This window comes from Saimiri boliviensis, chromosome 4 (genome assembly GCF_048565385.1).
Source record: "Saimiri boliviensis isolate mSaiBol1 chromosome 4, mSaiBol1.pri, whole genome shotgun sequence".
Taxonomy (NCBI): Eukaryota; Metazoa; Chordata; class Mammalia; order Primates; family Cebidae; genus Saimiri; species Saimiri boliviensis.
Window position 1 is genome coordinate 91,849,639 of NC_133452.1, and position 15,849 is coordinate 91,865,487.

The 15,849-nt window shown below is 35.5% G+C and overlaps 1 protein-coding gene across 3 annotated transcripts in view; it reads right to left on the reverse strand.

Moving 5' to 3' along the window:
* CYP39A1 (cytochrome P450 family 39 subfamily A member 1) overlaps window positions 1-15,849 on the reverse strand; it is a 93,946-nt gene that overhangs the window by 53,419 nt on the left and 24,678 nt on the right. The gene's annotated exons all lie outside the window — the stretch shown is intronic.

Genomic DNA, 15,849 nt, shown 5'->3' on the forward strand with positions numbered 1-15,849 from the left:
AATTAGGGTGAATCTGGCCTTACTAATTTACATTTCATGTATATGAAGAGATGGGGTCTCATTCTGTTGCAGGCTGGTGTGCAGTGACACTATCGTAGATGACTGCAGCCTTGAACTCTTGGGCTCAAGTGATCCTCCCACCTCAGCCTCCCAATATATAGTCCCATCTATAGCTGGAACTATAGATGCATGCCACCACACCCGGCTGTTTTTTGTTTTTTGTTTTGAATTTTCATGGAGACAATCTCACCATGTTACGCAGGCTGGTCCCAAACTCCTGGCCTCAAGCCATCCTTCCACCTCAGCCTCCCAAAGTACTGGGATTATAGGTGTGAGCCACTTTGCCTGATAACATTTCTAATTATTTTTATTTATAGTCACAATTATTTTTCTATATAGTTTTAAGTCATTTAGCTAACTACTCTCCCCCCAAAAAATGGAATTCTCATTATGATTATATGTACAGTAATCTGAAAAGTATTGGTATTTTCATATTAAATCTTCCCATCCAGTAATGTGATATACCTTTTTATTTAGATTGTTTTTAAATATATATATATATATATATATATATATATATATATATATATATGTATATTTTTAACTGTTATAGTTTCCTCCATATAGGTCCTGCCCTGGTCTCATTTCTTTATACATGAGAAATATCAGTTAAATGGATAGGAAGGGGAGATGTAACATGAGAAGGAGGGCTTAAAAAGTAGTTTAAAGCGTCTGTGGTGAATACAAACTGGGGAAAGCAAAGAATAAGCCTAGAGATTGTTCATGGACTCCGGGAATATGAGCACTGAGGCCTTAGGGACTGTAGCAGTTGCCTGGCAAGCCACATGTCTTTCCACTCTCCTCCTTTAGGCACCAGCTTCTTCCAAGCACCTCAGTCATTTCTGGCCTTCAGTTCTAGTTCTGACTTTTATAAGGATGGATATGGCCTTTTGGCATGTGAAGGATTTAAGATAAGATTTTATTATCAAAAATACATATTCCTATTGAGAAATTATAAGCAATAACCTTTGGAAGTAGATCCTGCTCAGCTGTTTCAGTTTGACATTCATAACAATAGACAAAGCCTGAAAAAGACAGTGATAACAATGGATTAAGAGACGAAGGACGGCAACGTTGCTTACAACAGCTTATTACATCCAATGGAAGATAAGGAGAACTGACAGACTGACCCTCACAATTCTTTCTTCCATCAATACATGGACATATTAAAATAATCCCAAATCCCACTCTATCATGTGAAAAGAAGTTCAATGCCCCTACATCAAGTCAACTATGTAAGATTCTCTTCTGAAAAAAATATCTTGTGTTATTTTAAGAAGTGTTTCTCTCACATTTTAAAAAATAGATTGTCAATTTATTCACTGGAAGACAAAAATGGAGCATGCTTCATAATCATGATATTTTTTTCAAGGAATAATCGATATAGTTCAATACATGATAAATAAAGGCAAGAGAATATTACCAAAACAAGATAGTAATATGTAATACAAATTTTGATCTCAAAATGCTCTGATGTACAAAGTCAGTGTACTGAGTCTGAGTCTGAATTTTTGGCTTATGCTCTCTGGAGAGATGTCAGCCTGATTTTAATAGTTTTTACCTTAGTATTTCCTAAAGAATAAAAAGAGATTATACAAATGCTTGAAAAAATCACCAACAGAATGCTCTAAAGAAAGAATTGTGTCTAAATGAAAAATACAGAGAATAAATACAGCAGATCAACAGTGCTGCCCTGGAATAAGATAGTGAAAGATTTAAAATGAGAGGCACCAGAGAAGAACCTATCTCCAAGCTTATAAATATGAACAGGGATATTAAATAATCTACAGCTATCCAACGCATCTCTTTCAGCCACTGAAGCTAGGCAATAAAAAAGGAGACTGACTTCACACAAAATCTCTTGATCTAGGGTATCACAGGACCCATTTCAGGTATTAAAGGTAGAAAACAATGGAAGAAATAAAGCTTCCTGATAAATCGCTCCTAAGCCAGGTATTAGACATGCAAGTCTCACCCTAGTCGATATGGCTAGGTTAGCAGATTGGAAAATCACAAGTTATGAGTTCTAAAATGACATCATCCTGATCCTCAAGGCCAGGGGAATAAGGAGATAACCAAATTATATATTTAGGGTAGAAAGAATAGTTTCAAATGAACTTGCTTGCATTTATAAATGCTTCATTAAGTAATCTATATGTGGTCTTCAAGGTAGATAAATGAGAAGTCATTTGTAAGAAGCTGCTCCATAATCTACTATTTCCTGGGCCCATCTTTGGATTTTAAAAGCTAGGCTAGCAAAGGTAAATGAGATTATGTGAGAAATTGCCTGTATTATAAACTATAGCTCCCAAAATCTCTGTGTTAGGTTCATATTATCAGGCCACCAGTGAGAATGGAGGTATTTTTTAAAAATAACTTCCTTCTGTTCATAATTCCACTGGAGTGTCCTTGGCTCTGCTACTTGATCTCTTTCTTCATTATTTTGGGCAATACACCGCACAAAGGGACAAGAATCTATTACAGACACAACTGTGGCCATCAGCCATTGGGCCTGGCAGGCTGGAGTTGGGTAGTGACAGTAAGCTTAAGTTAACTAAAGGGACTCAGGTCTAGAACATGCCATGATGAAGTCCTCCAAGAAGGTTGCTATTGGTTGGTGAGATGGTACTGAGACATATCCAAGTGAAGGGAATCTGCATGCAAGTTGTAATATGGGTAAACAATGACAATATATAAGATTTCAAGAATAACTAAAAATGCTTAAATGCAATAAAGTAAAACTAATGAACTAATTTAAATAAAGCAGACAATACAGAGTTTACCTAGAATATTGCCGTAAAATCTTAGTCTCATTTTTCACTTTACTAGTGTTTAAACTTGTTTATATTTGTAAGGAGAGTCAGATGCTTTCCCTCACCATTGTATAATGTGTAGCTACCTGAGTCAATTTCACCGGGTAGCAGACCCTGGCCATCCCACAGTGTTGGTGTATCCCTAGTCAGGATTGCTGCTAAATCAAAACACAGTGGCACCAAAAAACACCATTGACTGGCTCTGAGTAAGGTTTCTCTTTCATCCACAATCACACGATTAGTGACTGATGGGATTGAAATTCATGAATCCAACTGCTAACTCTCTAATCAAATGAAAATTCTGTATGTACCTTTTATGATGTACAAATCGTGACTTTCATGTAAGATAGGAATCATTTCTATGCAGGTGCATTTCTATTAATTAATCTGGTTCCTTGTAAATTAACAGAAAATGTTTATTAATTTATTGCTTTAACAAAGGCAAAGTAAAACTGATTAGAAAAAAATAAAGGTGTGCTGGTGTATGCTACCCTATGTTAAAAAGCAGACATGGAAAGGTCAAATGCAACCAATGAAAAAATTTGAAGCATATTTTCATATGCTTTTTTTTTTTAAGATAGAATGAGCCTCTGTTGATGGGCAGATTCTCATAGTGGGAGTCCTGAATTATAAACAGAAATTACCTTATAACACAGCCTACCCAGGAGCTAAATATTAATGCCTTTGATTGCTTTAGGTCAGTTACCCATAAGTGTGAGTACTTATACTGTCAATCTTTTATGATCTGTTATTACTTTAGCAGTTATTTTGAAAAAATAAAACACAAAGAAGCAAAAAAAATCTAAATGTGTACCTTAAATATTTAAATAAAATTATATTTTAATTAAAATAGAAAAGTAAGCCATAATGATAGGTTGATGAAATGCTCCTTAAAAAAATTAAAATGTAAATATTAAAAAAAAAATAAAATTGAATTTGCAATACTATACAGCTTAAAATCAAAGTAAAAAGATTGATAATTTTATTCTTTAGCTCTGTGGATACAACAATATTCACCATATTGAGAATACACAAAACCCCATAGGAAGAAGAAATTTATCGGCGGTGATGGAAGCCATTACATCTTCTCCTCTTTATATGTCCTCTCTAAATATGGTAAATTAAATAATGGCAAAAACCACAATTACTTTTGCACTAGCCAAATGACTTGATTTACCATATTTAGAGAGGAGATATAGAGGAGAAGGTGTCATGAAAGTGTACGCCTAGTCTTTCCTTGTTTCCATCACCATAAGAACCTACTAGGTTCATAGCCTTCACACTTCCCTTCTCACCTGACTTTCTGCTTCCTACAGACACTTCCAATATAAAAAGTTCACTGCATATTGATCACAGCAGAAAATCTGGATAAATGTGTCTTTTCTTCTTCATCCTACACCTTACACCACCATAGGAGAGTATGATCATTCTCTCCTTTGGTTCCATTCACTTTTCCTGATAGCTGACTTTGTCACTTTGACTTTTTTCTCCACTTCTGGTTATTACACTTTCTATATTTTATCAGCAAGATCTGTTAGAGGCAAGCAACAGAACCTAAATCTAGCTGATTTGGTAAAACAATAATAATTTTATTGAAAGTTTATTAAGTAGTTTACATAATACGTAGGAGGGCTGGACAACCAGGCTTGAAGGGTGCATAGCCAGGAATCTTGCTCCAAATCAGGCTACAGACCTGGTCTGGCAAACGTGACACTGCCACTGATGATTGTGGCCACTGAAACAGGATACTGAATGACGTTCTGTCCCCAGAAACTTTATCCTGCAAAAACTGCAGGGAAATTTTTTTAATCTCCTTTTCTTTATTTCAGTAACTCTTGATTCAAAGTCTGGGGTTGGTAGATGTGATTGGCAAAGTCTTATTTTCATGATAATATCCTGGCTTCAAGGGAGACAAGGAAAACAAAAATCTGGCATTTTTCTGCACCACTATGGTAGGCAAGTTTCTGTTAAAACACAGGGTTCAGATTTTGCATAGCCAAAAATGGATATGTATCAATATATGTATTTGTAAATAATATATACATATATATTTGAGTATAACAAGTATATTTATTATACCATGACATATATTTTTATATAAATATACATATATGTTATAATGTAAACTATAACTATATATCTTTTTATGAATATATTTATATATGTATATTTGTGTGTATATATTCAAGAACACTCCTTGTCTATTCCCAGTCTAGTGACCCTTTGCTGAAAGACTCCATAAAAGCAGATTAAGTACAATTATATCTCCCACATTACTCATGATACTTCAAACTTGTCTGAACTATTGAGTTCTTTAAAAACAGTGCGATAATTTAACTAGAACATCTGTGTGCTATCCAAAACTAAATGCTCATGTTCTTAATTTTTCCATTTAGAAATCCACACATTGATAGTTCAAATTTTGTTTTGAATAATGTGACAAAGAAATATAAGGTTTTTTTCCCTAAATCTCTTCTTACAACCTAATATTAACCATGTTTTAGAAATGTGCTCACATTCTTCTCTACAAAAAAATTAAAAAAGGACAAACGTCTTCCAACAGAAATGCCATCATGATGGTGATCTCAAAGGGTTGTTTGAGTCCACAGTGAGGCCACATCTGCTGTCTCTGACCCCAACCAGTTCTTCCTCTAGCTATCTGTTTGTCTAACTCTTAACACCTTAAAGTCCCTGCTCAAATCTTACTTTGCCAATTAGGGCTTACATTGATTTTATTTAATACTATAATACCACCTTCTCCCATTCCTGGTATTCCTGATTTCCTGGAATCTTCCCTCCCTTCTCTCCCTTCCTCTTACCCCCTCCTCCCTCCCTCTTTTCCTTCTTTCCTTCCTCCCTTTTCTCTCTTTCTCTTTTACTCTTTCTCTTCTATTTTTCTTTCTTTCTTTCTGACAGGGTCTTGCTCTGCTGCCCAAGCTGAAGTGCAGTAATCAAACTTAGTTCACTGCAACTTTAAATTCCTGGGCTCAAGACGATCCTCCCACCACAGCCTCCTGAGTAGCTAGGACTACAGGTGCATGCCACCTCATCCAGCTAATAATTTTATTTAAAGAGATGGAGTCTCACTATATTACCCAGGCTGGTTTTGAATTCCTGACCTTAAGCAATCCCAAAGCTCTGGGATTATAGGCACGAGCTATCATGCCTGGCCTCTGTTATCCTTTAACATATATTTATCACCTTTTAATATCAACTTTTAATTTATCACCTTTTACTTTTAGAGTTTACTTACGTATTAATTGTTATTTTTTTGTCCTCTCTACCAGAATGTTAAGCACCAAGAAAAAAGTAATATTTACTTTGTTCATATATTCCAATTTCCTAAAGCAGTTCCTGGCACATAACAGGAGCTCAACAAATATTTGTTGAAAAAATGAACGAATGGATGTGGCTGGGGTGAAATAAGAAGGAAAAGGCAGAGATGAGGTCCTTGAGTTAGACAGGAATCAGACGACAAAGTATCTCTGAGGCCATTTAAAGGCTTTACATTTCATTCTAAGTGAGATGAGAGGCCACTGGATGTGTGTACTGTCAGTACACATGGAGAGAAAAGAACCAGTAGAGAAAGAGAAGTTGAACCTACCAAGGGATTGGTGATGATTAATGGAACAAAATTTTAGAGATAATTAGGGTTGGGATCCACATGTCCAGGTGGCCTTGGTCAGAAGAAGACATAGGTATGCAACAAGTAAAGATTATTTGATTGTCTACATAAACCATGAACCATAGCTCTAGTTAAAGTGCCCTGGTTAAGTTGTCCTTAATTTCTTTGGGTAATTTTACTGTCTTGGCAGATACATCATGTTTTGGAAAACGATTGGGTTATAAATATGGTAGTCCTATTTGTCATATTTTCTAAATCAAAAAGGAGTTGAATGGCTTAGAAAATATTTTTTCCTAATCTATAAGTTTACTTACATGTAAAGTCTTATAAATATATTAGAATTAAATCATATTCAGTGTTATAAATGTTAACACATAGCAGAAAGAAACTGCAGAGTGTTTTCAGTGGGTATTCCAAATTCTACCTTGGTTAGATTGTGATTCTGCATGCAAAGGTGGGTAAAACCTACCATCAATGCCATGGGTACCAGGGAATGTTACTCCAGGAACATTTTCTGAGTATATGTGTAGCTACATCCGGAGCCATGCTTTAGTGAGATTAATGTGAAATCAACTTGGAATGGAATAAAGCTGGAAATTGGACTGAAGCATCATAATTCAGGGATTTTAAGCACAATTTTGAAACAAGGCAATTTGCTAATTTGTATTATCAACCTTCATGCCAAACAAACTAGGTTCAAATCACACCTCTACTGCTTGCTAGCTATATGGTTTTAGGTAAGTTATCTAATCAGGATTTCAGTTTCCTCACGCATAAACTCAGGCAAACAATAATGTTTAGGAGGCATGATCCAAGGATTAAACAAACCAACAAGGAAAGCACTTAAAATAGGGCCTGCTACTTAATTAGTGCTGAGTACTAACTATTGCTGTTTCTACTATTCCTATCTTGTAAGACAATATTAGACATAAATAGTCTTATGCTATATTTCTTCTGCATTTTGGCACCTTCAAAAGTGCGGCCAACTTATATAAAAGTAATTCATTTGTTGCTGTTAACATTTAAGAAAATTATCTTATTTAAAAAAAACACTGACTAATATTTGGAAGTAGAAAAACTCAAAGTTATAAGAGTCACCCATTTCATAATATGGAAAGATTATAAAATTTCATACAACGAATATAGTTGTATCAGTTTTGGTCATAGCTAAGATTTACAAAGCAATTTTGATATGTCAGGTCCTGTACTATCTATCTAATTTACATTTGCTATATCCTCCTAATAACTTCACAAGGTGAGGATTATCATTAACCAACTTCTCAAAGAATAGGCTTAAAGAACTTGGTAATCTGAGTAAAGATACAACATTAATAAGTGTCTCTGCCTGGATTTCAACTCAGGCAGTCTGACCCTAGTGTCCACACTACATTATGAGGTTATGACAGGCAATCAATATAATACGTAGAAACTTATCACTAAAATTTAAAACAGAATGACTAATTCCTAGGAATTATACCCCCAAATCTGATAACAAAGCAAAAATATTCTTTATCAGTTCAATGATTTGGTAATATATGTTTCACCCAAGATCAAAGGGCAAAATAAAACCATAGGCAAAAAAATACTTCACAGAGATCAAAACCCTAAAGAAAAGTTGTATTCACCATTCAAATGGATTACTGGGATTGAAATTACTCAGTGTCTCAAAGTACTGATCAAGTATTGGCTGGGACTAGATGTATTACATATATTTTTAAATTTTCTGTATACTACGATTTGTGGGGGTGTGTAAACATTTTTATAATAATATTTCTTAAATGTATAACATCTTTCAAAGAAACAAAAAACCTTTCTGGTTGTGGAGAGACTGCTCCTCTACCTCTAGGGGCAAGCCAGTTCTTCCAGTTGGCACTGAACTCAGCCTGGAGCATACCTTTGACATGCACAACAACCAGTCTAGAACTATACCTCCTCTATGTGGCCCACATAACCCAAGAAGCAATAGTCCTCTGCCTTAATCATCTCAGGGCCAGATCCAGGCCACTAGAGACCACTCTAGAGTTTAGAACCCATGGGGGTTATTCAAATTAGCCAATGCTAAACTGCTGACTTGTCCCTTCTCTGCTTTTCCTGTGGAAATCTGAATAAAGGATCTAGTTCCTTTTGTGGCTCCAACTGACTAACCATCATGCAATAGGGTTCTGTTAACTCAAAAATTAAGTGCAGAAAACTGTCGAATAGTCTTCACATAAAACATTCGTTTCATATAAAATGTCAAATGGGATGGGTGATAGAGCTGCAAATAGAGACTCAACCAAGATACCTATCTCTTAAAAGTAGCCATATATTCTTACATTTGTTCATTAAACTCATTCAGAAAATAGTTGTTGAATAATTTTTAAGTTCTAGGCAGCTGGGTACTATAAAAACCAACTACATTTAGTTTCTGTTGGTGGAGAGATTGCATTCTGGTGGGGCAAATACATAAATAAATTTAAAAAAAATTTTTAAGTTAGCGATTCTCTGTTACTTTTAAGGGAATATAGAGTAAGACAAGTCAGAGAATCACTAAGGGCAGAGTTCGGGAAAGTGATTTAAGATTGGGTAAGACTAAAATATCTATCTGAAGAAGTGACATTCAAGCTGACTGAAAGATGAGTAGGGGAAAGAGTTCCAGGCACAGGAATCTTACTGAATTTACCAGCAGGTACACGTCTCCAAGGAAACAATATAAATATTCCCTTTTCTCCCCTAAAATCCTCTGGATATTTCCAAACCTGCTTTCAATTTTTACAAAAAGCATTTTGTTTATAAGTTTCCACAAGAGTATGGACCACACTTTACTCATCTTCATAGCTCTGGTACTTCACAGAATGCCTTCACATGGTTAGCACGCAAAAGATAAGTTTGAGGACCAAGTAAAGTAACAGATGAATTAAGGGTTAATCCACACAAATCTGGGAAGTTTTCTAAAAGAAATTTTAAAACTTATAATTCAGGGTGATGTCTGCAAAAATGGCACAGCAAGGATCTCCTAAAGTTCCCTCCTTAAAAGCAGTAAGAAATTTGGTAAAAATTCTAAGAATCAAGTTTTTTAGAATTCTAAGATTAACCAAAGTTTTGAAGCAATTCAAAAATGTCTATTCAAGAAAAAAAATGACTGAATATTGATAAGAATAACAAGTTTAATGTCATTTTAATCTGCCCTATTCTCATCCGCCCTCTCTACATCTCCATAGAAGACTTAAAAGCCAGTAGTCACATTTACAGTGAAAACCAACAACCTAGCAGTCACTAGATAGGTCAGAACAAGGTAGGAACTTCTTCTAAACCTCATTACTACAGTATTATCATTATTCCACAAGTTTGGAAGTTTCTCAGAAGACCTTACTTGCAAGACTGTCTTTATTTGACCTGACTTGGAGCTTGCTTAGTGTGAAAAGCCTTTCCTCCAGCAGTGTTGATTTAAAATCTTTAAAGACAATGGTTTAACTTTGCAGCTATCTGAGTCAGTAGATAACTGTTGGACAAACAACAGGCAAACCAAAAAGATGAAAATGAAAGGCTAGGGAATGAGTTGTTCATAGTGGCTTTGCAGAGGTCCAGTGCATTCCCAGGAATTTAGAAGGCCATCCATTTGCCTAGGGCTGTACTCATGCTCAGGAAAGACATGAGAAAGCCACAAGCTTTCACCTACATCATCCTTGAGGCTTTGCACAGGTAGGAAGTGAAAGCTAAGGCAGAGTTGTCAACTGCTTGGCTGAGTGTTGAAGGCATGCCCCAACAAGCATGCACAGCCCCTTAGCAAAGAATGGGAGACTTCTAAATTATTGGTGTAAAGAAATATCTGTCCAGTTCATACCTGACCACTAAATAATGGAGCAGAGACTTCTGTGGCCATCCATGACAAAAAATGCAAACGTTACAAAATTAGGTAAGAAAAGTCACTAAACAATCAAACAAACTACAAGAACAAAAAACAGCAACAACAATAAACCCTGAGAAATGGGAAGAATCTAATTTCCAGAGTTGTTACATTCCATTATTTCAAATGCCCAGCTTTCAGCAAAGAGCTACAAGGTATGTAATATAATAAGAAACATGAAACAAAACATGAAATAAGAAAATACATTATTAAATGTGAAGCACTTTTTTTTTTTTTTTGAGACTAAGTCTCACTCTGTCACCAGGCTGGAGTGCAATGGCATGATCCCGACTCACTGCAATTTCCATTTTCCAATTTCAAGCAATTCTCTTGCCTCAGCCTCCTGAGTAGGTGGGACTACAGGCATGCACCACCATGCCTGGCTAATTTTTTGAATATTTAGTAGAGACGGGCTTTCACCATGTTGGCCAGGATGGTCTCGATCTCTTGACCTCATGATCTGCCCTCCTTGGTCTCCCAAAGTGCTGGGATTACAGGCATGAGCCACTGCACCCAGCCGAATGTGTAGCACTTTCATACTATCATAAAGTCAAAAAATCGATAATTGAACCACTGTTAGTAGAAGACTGAATAGATTATTCACAGAGGAAAAAAAGCAATCAAAAGAAAGTGTCCCTGAAGAAACTCAGATGCTGGACTTAATAAAGACTTTAAATCAGATATTTTCATTATGTTCAAAGAATTAAAGAAATCATTTCTAAAGAACTAAATAGAGAATATTGATAGAGAAACTGTAAAAATTAGACAAAATTTAATTAAATACAAAAATCACTAGGAAAAATAAAATCAAGCAAAATCAACAGAAATAAAAAGTTAGTTCTTTGAAAACAAAATTGACAAATATATAGCTACAATGACCAAAAAAATAAAACAGGACCCAAACTAAGATTAAGAATGAAATATTTGCTTTTCTAGTGCCCTTATGGAAATATAATTGATTGTGGGGAACACTATAAAAAATTGTATATCAACAAATTAGATTATCTAGATGAAATGGGCATATTCCTAAAAAGACATAAAGTATAAAACTGACTCAAGAAGAAATAGGTGAGAAAATAGACCAGTAACAAGCAAAAAAACTGAATTAATTTTAAAAATTTGTCTAAAAGAAAATATTAGGACTAGATCACTTCGTTGGTGAATTCCACCATATGTTTAAAGAATAAATAACATTAATCTTTCATAAGTTCTTCCAAAAATTAGAAGAGGAAGAAATACTTCCAAATTCACTCTCTAAAGCCAGAATTATCTTGATAGCAAAACCAAAGTTATCATAAGAAAAGAAAATTATGTCAATATTCTTTATTAATATAGATGCAAAATTCATTCAAAAAAATACTAGCAAACTGAATCTAGCAACATATAAAGAAAATGATACATCAGGATTAAGCAGAATTTATTCCAGAAATGCATGGATACTTTAAGACCTGAAAATTAATTAATGTGTAAAACATTATAATGTAACACAGTACACTAGGTGAAGGAAGCAAGACACAAAGGACCACATATCATATGTTTCCATTTATATGAACTGTCCACAAAAGGCAAATGTGTCAGGACAATAAGTAGATTAGTGGTAGTCAGAAGCTAGAAATAGAAGGAAATGGAAAGTGACTCCTAACGGGTATGAGGTTTCTTTTGAAGGTGACACAAATGTTCTGGGACCAGATAGTGTTGATGGTTGCAATCTCATAAATTTATTAAAAATCACTAAATTTTATATCTTGAAAGGGTACATTTTATGGTGTGTGAATTATATAGTTATATATAATTTTATTTATAAGTTGGTGCATGTTACATTTGCATAAACTTATAGCTCAAGATGAAAACCTGAGAACACACTACTTGTACCTTCCTCTATCCCAATGTCCCATTAAAAAAAATGAAGCCAGATATGCTGGCACACACTTGTGGTCCTAGATACTTAGGAGGCTGTGGCAGAAGGATCACTTGAGCCCAGAAGCTCCAGGTTATAGTGAGCTATGATCATACCACTGCACTACAGGTGACAAAGTGAGACTCTGTCTCTAAAAATTATATTAAATTAAATTAAAAAGTGTGCAATTAAAAAAATAAAAACACAGCAAGGAAACAAGAAAAGGAAGAAGCAGATAATGAAGACTTAGGAAGATAACAAAGACTTAGGCAGATAATAAAGACAGGTACAAGGTGTACAGGATTAGTTAGAGGAAGTAGAATAATTAAAAGGACCACCCAAAATACTTGGGGTTAAGCAAGCATCTTCACAAAGGAACCCCAAAGAAGTTCTCATTTTAAAGTAAACAAATAAAGAACACGAGAGTAGGCTGAAAGGCAGCTATCAAGGTAGTTCAAGAACTAACTGCCTTTAGAAAAGTGGTATGAGTCTGACCCTTTCCTTTCTCAAGTATTCAATGGTAGTTTTTACCTTGAGATTTGTTTTATAAGAAAGTTGGGCAAAGTGCCTAGAAGTGAGTGTTGAGACCACAGAGATACAGCATTGGAAATTCACAAAAGACATCCCTGAGAAGGAAATGGCGATCTTGTAGTAGACAAGAGCATAGAATGGAAAAACTGCTGTACTGAGTCGGATTCTTGTTCCATGCCTGTGATGATTAATTGTATGTGTAACTTGACTAAATTGGGGGTGCCCAGAGTTGGCTAAACATTATTTCTGGGTGTGTCTGTGAGGGTCTTACTAGTTGATATTAGTATTTTAATCAGTAGACCAGGTAGGGCAGACTGCCCTCCCATACATGGGTGAGTAAATTTACCCAGAGTTCTCCAGAGAAACAAAAAAACTCAACAGATTAGATGATGCCTACTGTGACGGTTAATTCTATATGTCAGTCTGGCTGGCCATGGGGTACTCAGATTAAAGTTTATTCTAGGTGTGTCTTAGACAGTGTTTCTGGATGACAGATGTGTATTTGAATTCGTGGGCTCAGTAATGTAGACTGTAAAGTAGGCTGCCTTCCCTAATGTAAGTGTGCATCATCGCCCCACTGAGGGCCTGCATAAACAGCACATCATTGGACTTCTCAGCCTCAAGAGTCGGGTCAGCCAATTTTTTTTAATAAATGTCTTTTGAGCTTTCTCTCTCTCTTGATCTATGTATCGATTTACATCCCATTGTTTCTATCTCTCTGGAGAGTTCTGACTAATACAATGTACTTTAAGGTTCCTTCGTTGGCAGAATCCTTTGTATGGACACATGGACTCTTCCTTGATATCAGCCTCCAAGGATCTGCAGATTCTTCTCACAACATTTAAATTCTTGAGCGGCTACTACATCTTATGTATGAATTGATTAAATAGCATCTGTATAAGTATGGTTTTAAAAAAGTTTGATGTCTTTAATAAATAGTTTTCAATTCTGCAGTGGTGTGCTATAGACTGACAGCATTGATGTAAGGTAGCTGTTACACGAGCAGTACTATTTGAAGGAGCATTTTTTGTGTCAGAAGAGAATGGGTCCTGAAAATAAACAAGAACATAGAAAAAGACAAAGGGTTTTATCTTTCTTTCCTAGAACTGGGTTCAAGAGTTCCAGATTCAAGTGCTGGAGAAATTTAGATTGATGCAGAAAATTAAAAAAATAAATAAATTTAGATTAATGTTGCACTTCCGCTGTGGCCTTCAGGTAAGAGAGGACCCCCACATTATCCCCATCATCCTCTCTCTACCCTTCTATTTATTTGCACCCTGAAGACCATAAATTTTGGTCTTTTTCTACGTTCTTGTTTATTTTCAGAACGCACTCTTTTCTTCTGACACAAAAAAATGCTCCTTCGAAGAGTACTACCAGTGTAACAGCTAAATTATTTCAATGCTTTCAGTCTACGGGACACCACTGCAGAATTGAAAACTATTTATAAAAGACATCAAACTTTTTTAAAAACCATACTTATACAGAAGCTATTCTATACCCTTTTATTTATTTGTACCCTAAAGACCACAAATTTTGAGGACCCTAAGTCAGGAAAAGACTCTAGTAAGGAAATGATAAAGGAGAATATCTGACAGTCAAGAGTGCATTGCCCTTTCCCATTTGTACATATGTGGGCATGTGCATTTCTATTTGCTTTACAGATGCAAGCTGCATGAAGGCCAGTTGTCTTCTCTTATATTCATCAGTGTCTTTCTAGAATTTAACCTGTTAGCATTGTTGGCATTAAGGGATGCCAAGGCTCACCATTTCTATAAGGTCCAGCGTCTGCTGATGCATACTTAAGGCTCAGAGAGTATTACTTAGATATTCATGCTTACCAAGCAAGTTGGCTTTTTGGTTTAACTCAATAAGATGCAGTTAAAAAAAAAAAACTTTAAATATTTTCAGTAATAATGGAGAGGAGAGGGAAAACCATTAACTGGCATCATACTTTTTGCCCTATTGTTATATTGTTTTCTTCTAAGAAAACCCTATCATTTCTTATTCTTTTTATATCAGGATACATAACTTGACATATTAAGAAGTTTAAAAAAAAATCCACTCCCCGGATTAGTCAAATTATGCTGAATAAACAGGTAGTTGAGTACTCTTTATTCAGGCTTACTTTTGCTTTTTAAAACAGATGATAAACAGCTGATATCCAAACTAAAGAGTTCAAGACAACAATCCCTATATGCAGTTCCTAAACCCTCAAATTTCTAATAATTGTAAGGGTTTTTTGTTTCTTTTTATTTGTTTTTTGTTTGTTGTCTTTTTTCTTTCTTTCTTTTTGAGACAGAGTCTTGCTCCATCACCAGGTGCCAGGCTGGAGTACAGTGGCACCACCTCAGCTCACTGCAACCTCCGCCTCTCGGGTTCAAGCAATTCTCCTGCCTCAGCCTTCCGAGTAGCGGGAACTACAGGTGCACACCACCACGCCCAGCTAGTTTTTTTTTTGTATTTTTAGTAGAGACAGGGTTTCACCATGTTGGACAGGATGGTATCTATCTCCTGACCTCGTGATCTGCCCGCCTCGGCCTCCCAAAGTGCTGGGATTACAGGCATGAGCCACCACGCTCAGCCTGTTTGTTGTATTTTAATAATACTTTGGTAACAAGCCTTACCTGACCTCTATACTTCCATTAGGGCTCTTATGTTTTATATGAAATATACACCCTATTACTTATGTAAAATCTGAAAAATCCTGAACATCAAAACTGTGGACATTCATTCAATTGAGGTAAGGAGCCAAGAGATCAGAACAAACATGTGCATATATATTTAAGTAAGGAAATTAGGCAAATCAAAATCTCTGTAGCACGGATTTCATCATTTAAAAAATGAAGGAGTTGTACTAAAATGCTTGACAGTAATTAAATTCTAGGATTCTACCTGATCAATTTATATCCTGACATATAACAAATTATGTTGAATTCTGGATTATGCTGAATTTTTACAGAATTATTTCGCTTTGCCATTAATGTGTGACAAACATGCATTATTAGCTGTGTCTTTCTATATAACTTAACTCAGG